This window comes from Ambystoma mexicanum, unplaced genomic scaffold (genome assembly GCF_040938575.1).
Source record: "Ambystoma mexicanum isolate Mex_15411 unplaced genomic scaffold, UKY_AmexF1_1 Mex_scaf48, whole genome shotgun sequence".
Classification (NCBI taxonomy): Eukaryota; Metazoa; Chordata; class Amphibia; order Caudata; family Ambystomatidae; genus Ambystoma; species Ambystoma mexicanum.
In genome coordinates this window covers 1535661-1556413 of record NW_027182464.1, presented here as the reverse complement: position 1 = coordinate 1556413, position 20753 = coordinate 1535661, and the positions used below count along the sequence as shown (strand labels likewise).

Here is a 20753-nt window from a genome sequence, read left to right as displayed (position 1 = left end):
AATTACCTGCCGCTGCCCAGGTGTCAGCTGGTGAGATGGAATGACCTCCCAGGTAGGATCCTGGCAGATGATTTGCATAGGCAAACCCCCTCGCTCTCTTTCTTACCCCTGCTTACTCCACAGTAGCAAGTATCTGGGCAAAATATAGTGGTCGAGGTAGGGTAGCAGTAACTAGCAACTCTGAGAAAGTAAATCTGGGGAGCTTGGCGACTTGTGGGGAACAACTGCAGAGCTCATCTCCCAGAACTTTGTGGCACGGGGAGAAGGTCTGTGGGATTTCAGTAACTTGGAGACATGCAACCTGGTCGGGAGTGCTTCAGGTCTCCTTCCTTGCATGTTCCAAGCAACTCAACAAAGCATCAACAGGCTGCCATGCCAGCCACAGAGCCCCTTTCCACATGATTAAAAGCCTAAAATCTTTTCCATGCAAACACATAGCCACCGAAAACCATATTTTCTTTGTTTTCTCTCTCTCTGTCTCTCTCTCCTCCCTCCCTCCCTCCCTCCTTCCCATCCCCCATAACCCCCCCCTCCCTCTTCCTCTCCCTACCATTCATTTTAAGTTTTCCTGCACTGCAGCACATTGTGACAATGGTATTTCACAATCGGACTGTTTGAAAGTTACAGAAATAAAAAAAGAATTAACCAACTAAAAGCAGCCAAATCCGGAGTACACTGCTAAGCCACAATTAAAGATTAAGGCCTAGAAGCAAGTAAAGCTGTAGTTCAGAGCGATGTTTGCAAATAGCTCCTTAAAGCAGTTGACGCTGGAGTGCACAACAAGAGGAAAAGTGATAATACTCAGTTTGGTAGAATGGGATAAAAAACAAAAGCAGCGTGCCACTTCTAAAAGTACAAGTCAAGAAATTGAAGGAGATGGGGCTGTTCATTCAGTCAATAGGACTCACAAGTAAAAGTCTCCCGAGGCATTAGTGTTGAATTTGGCCCAAAATGTATTGTGTTGTCGTGTATTATGTATGAAAATACAATTTCAATCTTCATTAAAAAAAGATGTATTAAAAAATAAATACTTGCAGATTAAGAAAGTTTCTGTCCTGTCGTGTGCCAAAAATAGTGAATGCTTTACGAATGTGCGTGTCATCCTTTGAAGCAGGGGCCAATTCTATTTTCCCATTTTCATTCCAATATTAGTACATGTTTTGCTGAGGTACATAGGAATGGATCTGTTAAGAAATGAAACAAAAAGCCTGGAAAAATGTTGAAACAGGTAGGATTTGGACTTACAATAAACGGACTCACAGTCAGATGTGCTATCCCTTGACCCACTGACCCGCTTACCTTTTGTGTAATCCTTTTGCTCTCAGCAGTGTTGTCCAAAATTCCCTACTTAAAGAGACTTTCTTATAAAAAAAGATCCTAGACATGTTTTTTATGGCCCACATGCCTCATATCCCGTTGCTCTTGATAAACTCACATCATCTCCCACCAATACAAGCTGTAAAAGATGTCAAGGGCATAGCCAAGGAAATTAGACGTGGGCCGAAGGTTGAGCAATCCTTAAATCAGCAGCAAAAATAACATTGAAATCAGCTTCAGAATCTCTTAAAGGATGGGCCAACACTGGTTGCTTGCAGGGCGCAATCGGGCTGACGCCTTAAGGCAAGCGCAAAGGGAGAGCCAACCAAACCATTGATTAGGACCTCTGGACTTTCTGCTCTTTAACATAAGGACATTTGATATGGCAAACGTTTGACCAAACACCATTTAGATGTCGGATGGTATGGAATTAAGCGGCAAACAGCAATACATCAGCATTCTTTGCTGCTTTATTGATCTGGTCCTAAAGGGTTTGGTTTAATGCCAATTATATTTAAAGATAAAAAGATTCATGCTCAACGGTGCTTGCAAATCGACACCCCTCTCCCCATCACGATGGCTGGGTGATGCAAGAGTGAGAGCATCACAGCAGACCCAGAGACATGAGAAACACTCTGTACCTCTGAGTGCATGTGGGCCCATGGCTGGATCAAGGACAAGGCAAGAATAGGAGATGGCTTAAGGTGTCAGCACCCAGGCTGCCCCATTGCGCACTGCCAGCAACAGATGTTGGACCATCCTTTAAGAGATTCTGAGGCTTATTTCAATGTTAACTTTGCTGCTGATTAAAGGATTGCTCAACCTTCGACCCGCGTCTAGTTTGCTTGGCTAAGCCCTGAAAATCTTTTACAGCTTGTATTGGTGGGAGATGATGTGAGTTTATCAAGAGCAACGGGATATGAGGCATGTGTGCCACAAAATGCAGGTCTATGATCTTTTATTTGAAAGCCACTTTGGAAAACCCTACTGAGAACAAAAGGATTACACAAAAGGAAAGGGGGTCAGGGGGGCAAGGGATAGCACATCTGAATGTGAGTCATTTAATTGTAAGTCCAAATCCTACGCGTTTCGACATTTTTCCAGGCTTTTTGTTTCAGTTCTTAACAGATCCACTCCTATGTACCTCTGTGCTTTCAACAGAGTTTTCATTGTAATGGAGGGACATACAGTATGCCTTAAACATGCCTGGGCAGGGAAGACTATGTAAAAGCAAGAGTAGCAGACAGCTTAATAAATCATCAGCAGGACCCTCTAGACCTTCCCCAAAAAACATAACATGATTTCTATGCATGTATGTGCGTTGAACAGCACAAGTAATTTGGTTAATGTCAGTGGATAAATGTCACTTTCCCACAGCGCAGACAAAATCACTTGTACAGGCCCCTTCTGCAAAAGCATTACCGCTGTAGAAAGCAGTGAAAAGGTGAGGCAGTGTGCAGTCCCCCCACCCCCGACCCTGATCGGCCACGATCGGCCAAGGACCTCTCTATAAGAGCTGAGGGTGGAATTTTTCTGGACCTCAGTAACTTAGGGAGACATGGCTAAAGGGATCCTCAATCAACGGCCCAGCTTTTGCTCTGTGGCCTGTCCGAATATGTCTGTTCTCCAAATTACCTGCCGCTGCCCAGGTGTCAGATGGTGAGATGGAATGACCTCCCAGGAAGCATACTGGCAGATGATTTGCATAGGCACACCCCCTCTCCCTCTCTCTTAGCCCTGCTTACTCCACAGTAGCAAGTATCTGGGGAAAATATAGTGGTCGAGGTGGGGTAGCAGTAACTAGCAACTCTGAGAAAGTAAATCTGGGACACTTGGCGACCTGTGGGGAACAACTGCAGAGCTCAGTGCCCAGAAGTTTGTGGCACAGGGAGGAGGTCTGTTGGATTTCAGTAACTTGGAGACATGCAACCTGGTCGGGAGTGCTTCAGGTCTCCTTCCTTGCATGTTCCAAGCAACTCAACAAAGCATCAACAGGCTGAGATACCAACCACAGAGCCCCTTTCCACTTGATTAAAAGGCTAAAATCTTTTCCATGCAAATACATAGCCCCCAAATACCATATTTTCTTTGTTTTCTCTCTCTCTCCTCCCTGTCTCCTTCCCTCGCAAAGCACTCTCTCTTCCCCCCAGCCCCTCTCCCTCTCCCTACCATTAATTTTAAGTTTTCATGCACTGCAGCACATTGTGGCAATGGTATTTCACAATGGGACTGTTTGAAAGTTACAGAAATCAAAAAAGAAATCAACCAACTAAAAGCAGCCAAACCCGGAGTACACTGCTCAGCCCCATTTAAAGATTAAGGCCCAGAAGCAAGTAAAGCTGTAGTTCAGAGCGATATTTGCAAATAGCACCTTAAAGCAGTTTACGCTGGAGTGCACAACAAGGGGGAAAGTGATAATACTGAGTTTGGTAGAATGGGATAAAAAAAAACAAAAGAAGCGTGCCACTTGTAAAAGTACAAGTCAAGAAATTGAAGGGGACGGGGCTGTTCATTCAGTCAAGAGGACTCACAAGTAAAAGGCTCCTGAGGCATTAGTGTTGAATTTGGCGCAAAATGCATTGTGTTGTCGTGTAATATGAATGAACATACAATTTCAATCTTCAATAAAGAAAGATCTATTAAAAAATCAACACTTGCAAATTAAGAAAGTTTCTGTCCAGTCATGTTCCAAAAATAGTGAATGCTTTACGAATGTGCGTGTCATCCTTTAGAGCAGGGGCCGATTTAAATTTCCCATTATCATTCCAATATTAGTACATGTGTTGCAGAAGCAAGCGCAAAGGGAGAGTCAATCAAACCATTGATTAGGACCTCTGGTCAAAGGTTTGCCATACCAAATGTCCTTATTTCAGAGGGCAGAAAGTCCAAACACCATTTAGATATCGGGTGGTATGAAATGAAGAGGCAAACAACAACGAATAAGCATTCTTTGCTGCTGTATTGATCTGGCCCTAAAGGGTTTTAGTTTAATGCCAATTATATTTAAAGATATAAAGATTAATGGTCCAGGGTGCTTGCAAAATGAAAACCCCCTCCCCATCACAATGGCTGGGTCATACAAGCCTGAGAGCATCACAATAGACCCAATAGACATGAGAAAAACTCGGTACCTCTGAGTGTATGTGGGCCCATGGCTGTATCAAGGACAAGGCAAAAACAGGAGGTGGCTTAAGGAGTCAGCACCAGAGGCTGTCCGATTGAGCCCTGTAAGCAACAGATGTTGGACCATCCTATAAAGGATTCTGAGGCTGATTTCAATTTTAACTTTGCTGCTGATTTAAGGATTGCTCAACCTTCGACCCACGTCTAGTTTGCTTGGATAAGCCCTGGAAATCTTTTACAGCTTGTACTGGTGGGAGATGATGTGACTTTATCAACTGCAACGGGATATGAGGCATGTGTGCCACAAAAAGCAGGTCTAGGATTTTTTTATAAGAAAGCCGCTTTAAGAAGGGAACTTTGGGCAACCCCACTGAGAGCAAAAGTATTACACAAAAGGTAAGGGGGTCAGTGGGTCAACTGATACAATAAACTAACTCACAGTCAAATGTGCTAAGTCCAAATACTACCTGTTTCTACATTTTCCAGGCTTTTTGTCTCATTTCTTAACAGATCCATTCCTATGTACCTCTGTGCTTTCAACAGAGTTTTCATTGTAAGGGAGGGACATACAGTATACCTTAAACATTCCTGGGCAGGGAAGACTCTATGTAAAAGCAAGAGTAGCAGACAGCTTAAAAGAATCATCAGCAGGACCCTCTAGATCTTCCCCAAAAAACATAACATTATTTCTCTGCATGCATGTGCGTTGAACAGCGCAAGTAGTTTGGTTAATGTCAGTGGATAAATGTCACTTTCCCACAGCGCAGAACAAAATCACTTGTACAGGCCCCTTCTGCAAAAGCATTACCACTGTAGAAAGCAGTGAAGGTGAGGCAGTGTGCAGTCACCTCCGACACTTCCCTCCTCTGATCGGCCACGATCGGCCAAGGACCTCTCTATGAGAGCTGAGGGTGGAATTTTCTGGACCTCTGTAACTTGGGGAGACATGGCAAAAGGGATCCTCAATCAACAGCTCAGCCTTTGCTTTGTGGCCTGTCCGTATATATCTGTTCTCCAAATTACCTGCCGCTGCCCAGGTGTCAGCTGGTGAGATGGAATGACCTCCCAGGTAGGATCCTGGCAGATGATTTGCATAGGCAAACCCCCTCGCTCTCTTTCTTACCCCTGCTTACTCCACAGTAGCAAGTATCTGGGCAAAATATAGTGGTCGAGGTAGGGTAGCAGTAACTAGCAACTCTGAGAAAGTAAATCTGGGGAGCTTGGCGACTTGTGGGGAACAACTGCAGAGCTCATCTCCCAGAACTTTGTGGCACGGGGAGAAGGTCTGTGGGATTTCAGTAACTTGGAGACATGCAACCTGGTCGGGAGTGCTTCAGGTCTCCTTCCTTGCATGTTCCAAGCAACTCAACAAAGCATCAACAGGCTGCCATGCCAGCCACAGAGCCCCTTTCCACATGATTAAAAGCCTAAAATCTTTTCCATGCAAACACATAGCCACCGAAAACCATATTTTCTTTGTTTTCTCTCTCTCTGTCTCTCTCTCCTCCCTCCCTCCCCCATAACCCCCCCCTCCCTACCATTCATTTTAAGTTTTCCTGCACTGCAGCACATTGTGACAATGGTATTTCACAATGGGACTGTTTGAAAGTTACAGAAATAAAAAAAGAATTAACCAACTAAAAGCAGCCAAATCCGGAGTACACTGCTAAGCCACAATTAAAGATTAAGGCCTAGAAGCAAGTAAAGCTGTAGTTCAGAGCGATGTTTGCAAATAGCTCCTTAAAGCAGTTGACGCTGGAGTGCACAACAAGAGGAAAAGTGATAATACTCAGTTTGGTAGAATGGGATAAAAAACAAAAGCAGCGTGCCACTTCTAAAAGTACAAGTCAAGAAATTGAAGGAGATGGGGCTGTTCATTCAGTCAATAGGACTCACAAGTAAAAGTCTCCCGAGGCATTAGTGTTGAATTTGGCCCAAAATGTATTGTGTTGTCGTGTATTATGTATGAAAATACAATTTCAATCTTCATTAAAAAAAGATGTATTAAAAAATAAATACTTGCAGATTAAGAAAGTTTCTGTCCTGTAGTGTGCCAAAAATAGTGAATGCTTTACGAATGTGCGTGTCATCCTTTGAAGCAGGGGCCAATTCTATTTTCACATTTTCATTCCAATATTAGTACATGTTTTGCTGAGGTACATAGGAATGGATCTGTTAAGAAATGAAACAAAAAGCCTGGAAAAATGTTGAAACAGGTAGGATTTGGACTTACAATAAACGGACTCACAGTCAGATGTGCTATCCCTTGACCCACTGACCCGCTTACCTTTTGTGTAATCCTTTTGCTCTCAGCAGTGTTGTCCAAAGTTCCCTACTTAAAGAGACTTTCTTATAAAAAAAGATCCTAGACATGTTTTTTATGGCCCACATGCCTCATATCCCGTTGCTCTTGATAAACTCACATCATCTCCCACCAATACAAGCTGTAAAAGATGTCAAGGGCATAGCCAAGGAAATTAGACGTGGGCCGAAGGTTGAGCAATCCTTAAATCAGCAGCAAAAATAACATTGAAATCAGCTTCAGAATCTCTTAAAGGATGGGCCAACACTGGTTGCTTGCAGGGCGCAATCGGGCTGACGCCTTAAGGCAAGCGCAAAGGGAGAGCCAACCAAACCATTGATTAGGACCTCTGGACTTTCTGCTCTTTAACATAAGGACATTTGATATGGCAAACGTTTGACCAAACACCATTTAGATGTCGGATGGTATGGAATTAAGCGGCAAACAGCAATACATCAGCATTCTTTGCTGCTTTATTGATCTGGTCCTAAAGGGTTTGGTTTAATGCCAATTATATTTAAAGATAAAAAGATTCATGCTCAACGGTGCTTGCAAATCGACACCCCTCTCCCCATCACGATGGCTGGGTGATGCAAGAGTGAGAGCATCACAGCAGACCCAGAGACATGAGAAACACTCTGTACCTCTGAGTGCATGTGGGCCCATGGCTGGATCAAGGACAAGGCAAGAATAGGAGATGGCTTAAGGTGTCAGCACCCAGGCTGCCCCATTGCGCACTGCCAGCAACAGATGTTGGACCATCCTTTAAGAGATTCTGAGGCTTATTTCAATGTTAACTTTGCTGCTGATTAAAGGATTGCTCAACCTTCGACCCGCGTCTAGTTTGCTTGGCTAAGCCCTGAAAATCTTTTACAGCTTGTATTGGTGGGAGATGATGTGAGTTTATCAAGAGCAACGGGATATGAGGCATGTGTGCCACAAAATGCAGGTCTATGATCTTTTATTTGAAAGCCACTTTGGAAAACCCTACTGAGAACAAAAGGATTACACAAAAGGAAAGGGGGTCAGGGGGGCAAGGGATAGCACATCTGAATGTGAGTCATTTAATTGTAAGTCCAAATCCTACGCGTTTCGACATTTTTCCAGGCTTTTTGTTTCAGTTCTTAACAGATCCACTCCTATGTACCTCTGTGCTTTCAACAGAGTTTTCATTGTAATGGAGGGACATACAGTATGCCTTAAACATGCCTGGGCAGGGAAGACTATGTAAAAGCAAGAGTAGCAGACAGCTTAATAAATCATCAGCAGGACCCTCTAGACCTTCCCCAAAAAACATAACATGATTTCTATGCATGTATGTGCGTTGAACAGCACAAGTAATTTGGTTAATGTCAGTGGATAAATGTCACTTTCCCACAGCGCAGACAAAATCACTTGTACAGGCCCCTTCTGCAAAAGCATTACCGCTGTAGAAAGCAGTGAAAAGGTGAGGCAGTGTGCAGTCCCCCCACCCCCGACCCTGATCGGCCACGATCGGCCAAGGACCTCTCTATAAGAGCTGAGGGTGGAATTTTTCTGGACCTCAGTAACTTAGGGAGACATGGCTAAAGGGATCCTCAATCAACGGCCCAGCTTTTGCTCTGTGGCCTGTCCGAATATGTCTGTTCTCCAAATTACCTGCCGCTGCCCAGGTGTCAGATGGTGAGATGGAATGACCTCCCAGGAAGCATACTGGCAGATGATTTGCATAGGCACACCCCCTCTCCCTCTCTCTTAGCCCTGCTTACTCCACAGTAGCAAGTATCTGGGGAAAATATAGTGGTCGAGGTGGGGTAGCAGTAACTAGCAACTCTGAGAAAGTAAATCTGGGACACTTGGCGACCTGTGGGGAACAACTGCAGAGCTCAGTGCCCAGAAGTTTGTGGCACAGGGAGGAGGTCTGTTGGATTTCAGTAACTTGGAGACATGCAACCTGGTCGGGAGTGCTTCAGGTCTCCTTCCTTGCATGTTCCAAGCAACTCAACAAAGCATCAACAGGCTGAGATACCAACCACAGAGCCCCTTTCCACTTGATTAAAAGGCTAAAATCTTTTCCATGCAAATACATAGCCCCCAAATACCATATTTTCTTTGTTTTCTCTCTCTCTCCTCCCTGTCTCCTTCCCTCGCAAAGCACTCTCTCTTCCCCCCAGCCCCTCTCCCTCTCCCTACCATTAATTTTAAGTTTTCATGCACTGCAGCACATTGTGGCAATGGTATTTCACAATGGGACTGTTTGAAAGTTACAGAAATCAAAAAAGAAATCAACCAACTAAAAGCAGCCAAACCCGGAGTACACTGCTCAGCCCCATTTAAAGATTAAGGCCCAGAAGCAAGTAAAGCTGTAGTTCAGAGCGATATTTGCAAATAGCACCTTAAAGCAGTTTACGCTGGAGTGCACAACAAGGGGGAAAGTGATAATACTGAGTTTGGTAGAATGGGATAAAAAAAAACAAAAGAAGCGTGCCACTTGTAAAAGTACAAGTCAAGAAATTGAAGGGGACGGGGCTGTTCATTCAGTCAAGAGGACTCACAAGTAAAAGGCTCCTGAGGCATTAGTGTTGAATTTGGCGCAAAATGCATTGTGTTGTCGTGTAATATGAATGAACATACAATTTCAATCTTCAATAAAGAAAGATCTATTAAAAAATCAACACTTGCAAATTAAGAAAGTTTCTGTCCAGTCATGTTCCAAAAATAGTGAATGCTTTACGAATGTGCGTGTCATCCTTTAGAGCAGGGGCCGATTTAAATTTCCCATTATCATTCCAATATTAGTACATGTGTTGCAGAAGCAAGCGCAAAGGGAGAGTCAATCAAACCATTGATTAGGACCTCTGGTCAAAGGTTTGCCATACCAAATGTCCTTATTTCAGAGGGCAGAAAGTCCAAACACCATTTAGATATCGGGTGGTATGAAATGAAGAGGCAAACAACAACGAATAAGCATTCTTTGCTGCTGTATTGATCTGGCCCTAAAGGGTTTTAGTTTAATGCCAATTATATTTAAAGATATAAAGATTAATGGTCCAGGGTGCTTGCAAAATGAAAACCCCCTCCCCATCACAATGGCTGGGTCATACAAGCCTGAGAGCATCACAATAGACCCAATAGACATGAGAAAAACTCGGTACCTCTGAGTGTATGTGGGCCCATGGCTGTATCAAGGACAAGGCAAAAACAGGAGGTGGCTTAAGGAGTCAGCACCAGAGGCTGTCCGATTGAGCCCTGTAAGCAACAGATGTTGGACCATCCTATAAAGGATTCTGAGGCTGATTTCAATTTTAACTTTGCTGCTGATTTAAGGATTGCTCAACCTTCGACCCACGTCTAGTTTGCTTGGATAAGCCCTGGAAATCTTTTACAGCTTGTACTGGTGGGAGATGATGTGACTTTATCAACTGCAACGGGATATGAGGCATGTGTGCCACAAAAAGCAGGTCTAGGATTTTTTTATAAGAAAGCCGCTTTAAGAAGGGAACTTTGGGCAACCCCACTGAGAGCAAAAGTATTACACAAAAGGTAAGGGGGTCAGTGGGTCAACTGATACAATAAACTAACTCACAGTCAAATGTGCTAAGTCCAAATACTACCTGTTTCTACATTTTCCAGGCTTTTTGTCTCATTTCTTAACAGATCCATTCCTATGTACCTCTGTGCTTTCAACAGAGTTTTCATTGTAAGGGAGGGACATACAGTATAACTTAAACATTCCTGGGCAGGGAAGACTCTATGTAAAAGCAAGAGTAGCAGACAGCTTAAAAGAATCATCAGCAGGACCCTCTAGATCTTCCCCAAAAAACATAACATTATTTCTCTGCATGCATGTGCGTTGAACAGCGCAAGTAGTTTGGTTAATGTCAGTGGATAAATGTCACTTTCCCACAGCGCAGAACAAAATCACTTGTACAGGCCCCTTCTGCAAAAGCATTACCACTGTAGAAAGCAGTGAAGGTGAGGCAGTGTGCAGTCACCTCCGACACTTCCCTCCTCTGATCGGCCACGATCGGCCAAGGACCTCTCTATGAGAGCTGAGGGTGGAATTTTCTGGACCTCTGTAACTTGGGGAGACATGGCAAAAGGGATCCTCAATCAACAGCTCAGCCTTTGCTTTGTGGCCTGTCCGTATATATCTGTTCTCCAAATTACCTGCCGCTGCCCAGGTGTCAGCTGGTGAGATGGAATGACCTCCCAGGTAGGATCCTGGCAGATGATTTGCATAGGCAAACCCCCTCGCTCTCTTTCTTACCCCTGCTTACTCCACAGTAGCAAGTATCTGGGCAAAATATAGTGGTCGAGGTAGGGTAGCAGTAACTAGCAACTCTGAGAAAGAAAATCTGGGGAGCTTGGCGACTTGTGGGGAACAACTGCAGAGCTCATCTCCCAGAACTTTGTGGCACGGGGAGAAGGTCTGTGGGATTTCAGTAACTTGGAGACATGCAACCTGGTCGGGAGTGCTTCAGGTCTCCTTCCTTGCATGTTCCAAGCAACTCAACAAAGCATCAACAGGCTGCCATGCCAGCCACAGAGCCCCTTTCCACATGATTAAAAGCCTAAAATCTTTTCCATGCAAACACATAGCCACCGAAAACCATATTTTCTTTGTTTTCTCTCTCTCTGTCTCTCTCTCCTCCCTCCCTCCCTCCCTCCTTCCCATCCCCCATAACCCCCCCTCCCTCTTCCTCTCCCTACCATTCATTTTAAGTTTTCCTGCACTGCAGCACATTGTGACAATGGTATTTCACAATCGGACTGTTTGAAAGTTACAGAAATAAAAAAAGAATTAACCAACTAAAAGCAGCCAAATCCGGAGTACACTGCTAAGCCACAATTAAAGATTAAGGCCTAGAAGCAAGTAAAGCTGTAGTTCAGAGCGATGTTTGCAAATAGCTCCTTAAAGCAGTTGACGCTGGAGTGCACAACAAGAGGAAAAGTGATAATACTCAGTTTGGTAGAATGGGATAAAAAACAAAAGCAGCGTGCCACTTCTAAAAGTACAAGTCAAGAAATTGAAGGAGATGGGGCTGTTCATTCAGTCAATAGGACTCACAAGTAAAAGTCTCCCGAGGCATTAGTGTTGAATTTGGCCCAAAATGTATTGTGTTGTCGTGTATTATGTATGAAAATACAATTTCAATCTTCATTAAAAAAAGATGTATTAAAAAATAAATACTTGCAGATTAAGAAAGTTTCTGTCCTGTCGTGTGCCAAAAATAGTGAATGCTTTACGAATGTGCGTGTCATCCTTTGAAGCAGGGGCCAATTCTATTTTCCCATTTTCATTCCAATATTAGTACATGTTTTGCTGAGGTACATAGGAATGGATCTGTTAAGAAATGAAACAAAAAGCCTGGAAAAATGTTGAAACAGGTAGGATTTGGACTTACAATAAACGGACTCACAGTCAGATGTGCTATCCCTTGACCCACTGACCCGCTTACCTTTTGTGTAATCCTTTTGCTCTCAGCAGTGTTGTCCAAAGTTCCCTACTTAAAGAGACTTTCTTATAAAAAAAGATCCTAGACATGTTTTTTATGGCCCACATGCCTCATATCCCGTTGCTCTTGATAAACTCACATCATCTCCCACCAATACAAGCTGTAAAAGATGTCAAGGGCATAGCCAAGGAAATTAGACGTGGGCCGAAGGTTGAGCAATCCTTAAATCAGCAGCAAAAATAACATTGAAATCAGCTTCAGAATCTCTTAAAGGATGGGCCAACACTGGTTGCTTGCAGGGCGCAATCGGGCTGACGCCTTAAGGCAAGCGCAAAGGGAGAGCCAACCAAACCATTGATTAGGACCTCTGGACTTTCTGCTCTTTAACATAAGGACATTTGATATGGCAAACGTTTGACCAAACACCATTTAGATGTCGGATGGTATGGAATTAAGCGGCAAACAGCAATACATCAGCATTCTTTGCTGCTTTATTGATCTGGTCCTAAAGGGTTTGGTTTAATGCCAATTATATTTAAAGATAAAAAGATTCATGCTCAACGGTGCTTGCAAATCGACACCCCTCTCCCCATCACGATGGCTGGGTGATGCAAGAGTGAGAGCATCACAGCAGACCCAGAGACATGAGAAACACTCTGTACCTCTGAGTGCATGTGGGCCCATGGCTGGATCAAGGACAAGGCAAGAATAGGAGATGGCTTAAGGTGTCAGCACCCAGGCTGCCCCATTGCGCACTGCCAGCAACAGATGTTGGACCATCCTTTAAGAGATTCTGAGGCTTATTTCAATGTTAACTTTGCTGCTGATTAAAGGATTGCTCAACCTTCGACCCGCGTCTAGTTTGCTTGGCTAAGCCCTGAAAATCTTTTACAGCTTGTATTGGTGGGAGATGATGTGAGTTTATCAAGAGCAACGGGATATGAGGCATGTGTGCCACAAAATGCAGGTCTATGATCTTTTATTTGAAAGCCACTTTGGAAAACCCTACTGAGAACAAAAGGATTACACAAAAGGAAAGGGGGTCAGGGGGGCAAGGGATAGCACATCTGAATGTGAGTCATTTAATTGTAAGTCCAAATCCTACGCGTTTCGACATTTTTCCAGGCTTTTTGTTTCAGTTCTTAACAGATCCACTCCTATGTACCTCTGTGCTTTCAACAGAGTTTTCATTGTAATGGAGGGACATACAGTATGCCTTAAACATGCCTGGGCAGGGAAGACTATGTAAAAGCAAGAGTAGCAGACAGCTTAATAAATCATCAGCAGGACCCTCTAGACCTTCCCCAAAAAACATAACATGATTTCTATGCATGTATGTGCGTTGAACAGCACAAGTAATTTGGTTAATGTCAGTGGATAAATGTCACTTTCCCACAGCGCAGACAAAATCACTTGTACAGGCCCCTTCTGCAAAAGCATTACCGCTGTAGAAAGCAGTGAAAAGGTGAGGCAGTGTGCAGTCCCCCCACCCCCGACCCTGATCGGCCACGATCGGCCAAGGACCTCTCTATAAGAGCTGAGGGTGGAATTTTTCTGGACCTCAGTAACTTAGGGAGACATGGCTAAAGGGATCCTCAATCAACGGCCCAGCTTTTGCTCTGTGGCCTGTCCGAATATGTCTGTTCTCCAAATTACCTGCCGCTGCCCAGGTGTCAGATGGTGAGATGGAATGACCTCCCAGGAAGCATACTGGCAGATGATTTGCATAGGCACACCCCCTCTCCCTCTCTCTTAGCCCTGCTTACTCCACAGTAGCAAGTATCTGGGGAAAATATAGTGGTCGAGGTGGGGTAGCAGTAACTAGCAACTCTGAGAAAGTAAATCTGGGACACTTGGCGACCTGTGGGGAACAACTGCAGAGCTCAGTGCCCAGAAGTTTGTGGCACAGGGAGGAGGTCTGTTGGATTTCAGTAACTTGGAGACATGCAACCTGGTCGGGAGTGCTTCAGGTCTCCTTCCTTGCATGTTCCAAGCAACTCAACAAAGCATCAACAGGCTGAGATACCAACCACAGAGCCCCTTTCCACTTGATTAAAAGGCTAAAATCTTTTCCATGCAAATACATAGCCCCCAAATACCATATTTTCTTTGTTTTCTCTCTCTCTCCTCCCTGTCTCCCTCCCACCCTCCCGCACTCTCTCTTCCCCCCAGCCCCTCTCCCTCTCCCTACCATTAATTTTAAGTTTTCATGCACTGCAGCACATTGTGGCAATGGTATTTCACAATGGGACTGTTTGAAAGTTACAGAAATCAAAAAAGAAATCAACCAACTAAAAGCAGCCAAACCCGGAGTACACTGCTCAGCCCCATTTAAAGATTAAGGCCCAGAAGCAAGTAAAGCTGTAGTTCAGAGCGATATTTGCAAATAGCACCTTAAAGCAGTTTACGCTGGAGTGCACAACAAGGGGGAAAGTGATAATACTGAGTTTGGTAGAATGGGATAAAAAAAAACAAAAGAAGCGTGCCACTTGTAAAAGTACAAGTCAAGAAATTGAAGGGGACGGGGCTGTTCATTCAGTCAAGAGGACTCACAAGTAAAAGGCTCCTGAGGCATTAGTGTTGAATTTGGCGCAAAATGCATTGTGTTGTCGTGTAATATGAATGAACATACAATTTCAATCTTCAATAAAGAAAGATCTATTAAAAAATCAACACTTGCAAATTAAGAAAGTTTCTGTCCAGTCATGTTCCAAAAATAGTGAATGCTTTACGAATGTGCGTGTCATCCTTTAGAGCAGGGGCCGATTTAAATTTCCCATTATCATTCCAATATTAGTACATGTGTTGCAGAAGCAAGCGCAAAGGGAGAGTCAATCAAACCATTGATTAGGACCTCTGGTCAAAGGTTTGCCATACCAAATGTCCTTATTTCAGAGGGCAGAAAGTCCAAACACCATTTAGATATCGGGTGGTATGAAATGAAGAGGCAAACAACAACGAATAAGCATTCTTTGCTGCTGTATTGATCTGGCCCTAAAGGGTTTTAGTTTAATGCCAATTATATTTAAAGATATAAAGATTAATGGTCCAGGGTGCTTGCAAAATGAAAACCCCCTCCCCATCACAATGGCTGGGTCATACAAGCCTGAGAGCATCACAATAGACCCAATAGACATGAGAAAAACTCGGTACCTCTGAGTGTATGTGGGCCCATGGCTGTATCAAGGACAAGGCAAAAACAGGAGGTGGCTTAAGGAGTCAGCACCAGAGGCTGTCCGATTGAGCCCTGTAAGCAACAGATGTTGGACCATCCTATAAAGGATTCTGAGGCTGATTTCAATTTTAACTTTGCTGCTGATTTAAGGATTGCTCAACCTTCGACCCACGTCTAGTTTGCTTGGATAAGCCCTGGAAATCTTTTACAGCTTGTACTGGTGGGAGATGATGTGACTTTATCAACTGCAACGGGATATGAGGCATGTGTGCCACAAAAAGCAGGTCTAGGATTTTTTTATAAGAAAGCCGCTTTAAGAAGGGAACTTTGGGCAACCCCACTGAGAGCAAAAGTATTACACAAAAGGTAAGGGGGTCAGTGGGTCAACTGATACAATAAACTAACTCACAGTCAAATGTGCTAAGTCCAAATACTACCTGTTTCTACATTTTCCAGGCTTTTTGTTTCAGTTCTTAACAGATCCACTCCTATGTACCTCTGTGCTTTCAACAGAGTTTTCATTGTAATGGAGGGACATACAGTATGCCTTAAACATGCCTGGGCAGGGAAGACTATGTAAAAGCAAGAGTAGCAGACAGCTTAATAAATCATCAGCAGGACCCTCTAGACCTTCCCCAAAAAACATAACATGATTTCTATGCATGTATGTGCGTTGAACAGCACAAGTAATTTGGTTAATGTCAGTGGATAAATGTCACTTTCCCACAGCGCAGACAAAATCACTTGTACAGGCCCCTTCTGCAAAAGCATTACCGCTGTAGAAAGCAGTGAAAAGGTGAGGCAGTGTGCAGTCCCCCCACCCCCGACCCTGATCGGCCACGATCGGCCAAGGACCTCTCTATAAGAGCTGAGGGTGGAATTTTTCTGGACCTCAGTAACTTAGGGAGACATGGCTAAAGGGATCCTCAATCAACGGCCCAGCTTTTGCTCTGTGGCCTGTCCGAATATGTCTGTTCTCCAAATTACCTGCCGCTGCCCAGGTGTCAGATGGTGAGATGGAATGACCTCCCAGGAAGCATACTGGCAGATGATTTGCATAGGCACACCCCCTCTCCCTCTCTCTTAGCCCTGCTTACTCCACAGTAGCAAGTATCTGGGGAAAATATAGTGGTCGAGGTGGGGTAGCAGTAACTAGCAACTCTGAGAAAGTAAATCTGGGACACTTGGCGACCTGTGGGGAACAACTGCAGAGCTCAGTGCCCAGAAGTTTGTGGCACAGGGAGGAGGTCTGTTGGATTTCAGTAACTTGGAGACATGCAACCTGGTCGGGAGTGCTTCAGGTCTCCTTCCTTGCATGTTCCAAGCAACTCAACAAAGCATCAACAGGCTGAGATACCAACCACAGAGCCCCTTTCCACTTGATTAAAAGGCTAAAATCTTTTCCATGCAAATACATAGCCCCCAAATACCATATTTTCTTTGTTTTCTCTCTCTCTCCTCCCTGTCTCCTTCCCTCGCAAAGCACTCTCTCTTCCCCCCAGCCCCTCTCCCTCTCCCTACCATTAATTTTAAGTTTTCATGCACTGCAGCACATTGTGGCAATGGTATTTCACAATGGGACTGTTTGAAAGTTACAGAAATCAAAAAAGAAATCAACCAACTAAAAGCAGCCAAACCCGGAGTACACTGCTCAGCCCCATTTAAAGATTAAGGCCCAGAAGCAAGTAAAGCTGTAGTTCAGAGCGATATTTGCAAATAGCACCTTAAAGCAGTTTACGCTGGAGTGCACAACAAGGGGGAAAGTGATAATACTGAGTTTGGTAGAATGGGATAAAAAAAAACAAAAGAAGCGTGCCACTTGTAAAAGTACAAGTCAAGAAATTGAAGGGGACGGGGCTGTTCATTCAGTCAAGAGGACTCACAAGTAAAAGGCTCCTGAGGCATTAGTGTTGAATTTGGCGCAAAATGCATTGTGTTGTCGTGTAATATGAATGAACATACAATTTCAATCTTCAATAAAGAAAGATCTATTAAAAAATCAACACTTGCAAATTAAGAAAGTTTCTGTCCAGTCATGTTCCAAAAATAGTGAATGCTTTACGAATGTGCGTGTCATCCTTTAGAGCAGGGGCCGATTTAAATTTCCCATTATCATTCCAATATTAGTACATGTGTTGCAGAAGCAAGCGCAAAGGGAGAGTCAATCAAACCATTGATTAGGACCTCTGGTCAAAGGTTTGCCATACCAAATGTCCTTATTTCAGAGGGCAGAAAGTCCAAACACCATTTAGATATCGGGTGGTATGAAATGAAGAGGCAAACAACAACGAATAAGCATTCTTTGCTGCTGTATTGATCTGGCCCTAAAGGGTTTTAGTTTAATGCCAATTATATTTAAAGATATAAAGATTAATGGTCCAGGGTGCTTGCAAAATGAAAACCCCCTCCCCATCACAATGGCTGGGTCATACAAGCCTGAGAGCATCACAATAGACCCAATAGACATGAGAAAAACTCGGTACCTCTGAGTGTATGTGGGCCCATGGCTGTATCAAGGACAAGGCAAAAACAGGAGGTGGCTTAAGGAGTCAGCACCAGAGGCTGTCCGATTGAGCCCTGTAAGCAACAGATGTTGGACCATCCTATAAAGGATTCTGAGGCTGATTTCAATTTTAACTTTGCTGCTGATTTAAGGATTGCTCAACCTTCGACCCACGTCTAGTTTGCTTGGATAAGCCCTGGAAATCTTTTACAGCTTGTACTGGTGGGAGATGATGTGACTTTATCAACTGCAACGGGATATGAGGCATGTGTGCCACAAAAAGCAGGTCTAGGATTTTTTTATAAGAAAGCCGCTTTAAGAAGGGAACTTTGGGCAACCCCACTGAGAGCAAAAGTATTACACAAAAGGTAAGGGGGTCAGTGGGTCAACTGATACAATAAACTAACTCACAGTCAAATGTGCTAAGTCCAAATACTACCTGTTTCTACATTTTCCAGGCTTTTTGTCTCATTTCTTAACAGATCCATTCCTATGTACCTCTGTGCTTTCAACAGAGTTTTCATTGTAAGGGAGGGACATACAGTATACCTTAAACATTCCTGGGCAGGGAAGACTCTATGTAAAAGCAAGAGTAGCAGACAGCTTAAAAGAATCATCAGCAGGACCCTCTAGATCTTCCCCAAAAAACATAACATTATTTCTCTGCATGCATGTGCGTTGAACAGCGCAAGTAGTTTGGTTAATGTCAGTGGATAAATGTCACTTTCCCACAGCGCAGAACAAAATCACTTGTACAGGCCCCTTCTGCAAAAGCATTACCACTGTAGAAAGCAGTGAAGGTGAGGCAGTGTGCAGTCACCTCCGACACTTCCCTCCTCTGATCGGCCACGATCGGCCAAGGACCTCTCTATGAGAGCTGAGGGTGGAATTTTCTGGACCTCTGTAACTTGGGGAGACATGGCAAAAGGGATCCTCAATCAACAGCTCAGCCTTTGCTTTGTGGCCTGTCCGTATATATCTGTTCTCCAAATTACCTGCCGCTGCCCAGGTGTCAGCTGGTGAGATGGAATGACCTCCCAGGTAGGATCCTGGCAGATGATTTGCATAGGCAAACCCCCTCGCTCTCTTTCTTACCCCTGCTTACTCCACAGTAGCAAGTATCTGGGCAAAATATAGTGGTCGAGGTAGGGTAGCAGTAACTAGCAACTCTGAGAAAGAAAATCTGGGGAGCTTGGCGACTTGTGGGGAACAACTGCAGAGCTCATCTCCCAGAACTTTGTGGCACGGGGAGAAGGTCTGTGGGATTTCAGTAACTTGGAGACATGCAACCTGGTCGGGAGTGCTTCAGGTCTCCTTCCTTGCATGTTCCAAGCAACTCAACAAAGCATCAACAGGCTGCCATGCCAGCCACAGAGCCCCTTTCCACATGATTAAAAGCCTAAAATCTTTTCCATGCAAACACATAGCCACCGAAAACCATATTTTCTTTGTTTTCTCTCTCTCTGTCTCTCTCTCCTCCCTCCCTCCCTCCCTCCTTCCCATCCCCCATAACCCCCCCTCCCTCTTCCTCTCCCTACCATTCATTTTAAGTTTTCCTGCACTGCAGCACATTGTGACAATGGTATTTCACAATCGGACTGTTTGAAAGTTACAGAAATAAAAAAAGAATTAACCAACTAAAAGCAGCCAAATCCGGAGTACACTGCTAAGCCACAATTAAAGATTAAGGCCTAGAAGCAAGTAAAGCTGTAGTTCAGAGCGATGTTTGCAAATAGCTCCTTAAAGCAGTTGACGCTGGAGTGCACAACAAGAGGAAAAGTGATAATACTCAGTTTGGTAGAATGGGATAAAAAACAAAAGCAGCGTGCCACTTCTAAAAGTACAAGTCAAGAAATTGAAGGAGATGGGGCTGTTCATTCAGTCAATAGGACTCACAAGTAAAAGTCTCCCGAGGCATTAGTGTTGAATTTGGCCCAAAATGTATTGTGTTGTCGTGTATTATGTATGAAAATACAATTTCAATCTTCATTAAAAAAAGATGTATTAAAAAATAAATACTTGCAGATTAAGAAAGTTTCTGTCCTGTCGTGTGCCAAAAATAGTGAATGCTTTACGAATGTGCGTGTCATCCTTTGAAGCAGGGGCCAATTCTATTTTCCCATTTTCATTCCAATATTAGTACATGTTTTGCTGAGGTACATAGGAATGGATCTGTTAAGAAATGAAACAAAAAGCCTGGAAAAATGTTGAAACAGGTAGGATTTGGACTTACAATAAACGGACTCACAGTCAGATGTGCTATCCCTTGACCCACTGACCCGCTTACCTTTTGTGTAATCCTTTTGCTCTCAGCAGTGTTGTCCAAAGTTCCCTACTTAAAGAGACTTTCTTATAAAAAAAGATCCTAGACATGTTTTTTATGGCCCACATGCCTCATATCCCGTTGCTCTTGATAAACTCACATCATCTCCCACCAATACAAGCTGTAAAAGATGTCAAGGGCATAGCCAAGGAAATTAGACGTGGGCCGAAGGTTGAGCAATCCTTAAATCAGCAGCAAAAATAACATTGAAATCAGCTTCAGAATCTCTTAAAGGATGGGCCAACACTGGTTGCTTGCAGGGCGCAATCGGGCTGACGCCTTAAGGCAAGCGCAAAGGGAGAGCCAACCAAACCATTGATTAGGACCTCTGGACTTTCTGCTCTTTAACATAAGGACATTTGATATGGCAAACGTTTGACCAAACACCATTTAGATGTCGGATGGTATGGAATTAAGCGGCAAACAGCAATACATCAGCATTCTTTGCTGCTTTATTGATCTGGTCCTAAAGGGTTTGGTTTAATGCCAATTATATTTAAAGATAAAAAGATTCATGCTCAACGGTGCTTGCAAATCGACACCCCTCTCCCCATCACGATGGCTGGGTGATG

General features: G+C 43.9%; 4 non-coding genes across 4 annotated transcripts; all 4 read right to left on the bottom strand.

Annotated features, from left to right (window-relative positions):
• Window positions 1-4007: 4007 nt before the first annotated feature.
• On the bottom strand, window positions 4008-4114 carry LOC138560729 (U6 spliceosomal RNA). Its single transcript, XR_011299195.1, has one exon. It is a non-coding gene; the product is annotated as a U6 spliceosomal RNA (small nuclear RNA).
• Window positions 4115-9435: 5321 nt separating this feature from the next.
• On the bottom strand, window positions 9436-9542 carry LOC138560727 (U6 spliceosomal RNA). Its single transcript, XR_011299193.1, has one exon. It is a non-coding gene; the product is annotated as a U6 spliceosomal RNA (small nuclear RNA).
• A 5350-nt stretch (window positions 9543-14892) lies between these two features.
• Window positions 14893-14999, bottom strand: LOC138560726 (U6 spliceosomal RNA). The gene has a single exon (XR_011299192.1). It is a non-coding gene; the product is annotated as a U6 spliceosomal RNA (small nuclear RNA).
• A 2398-nt stretch (window positions 15000-17397) lies between these two features.
• Window positions 17398-17504, bottom strand: LOC138560725 (U6 spliceosomal RNA). The gene has a single exon (XR_011299191.1). It is a non-coding gene; the product is annotated as a U6 spliceosomal RNA (small nuclear RNA).
• Window positions 17505-20753: the final 3249 nt, after the last annotated feature.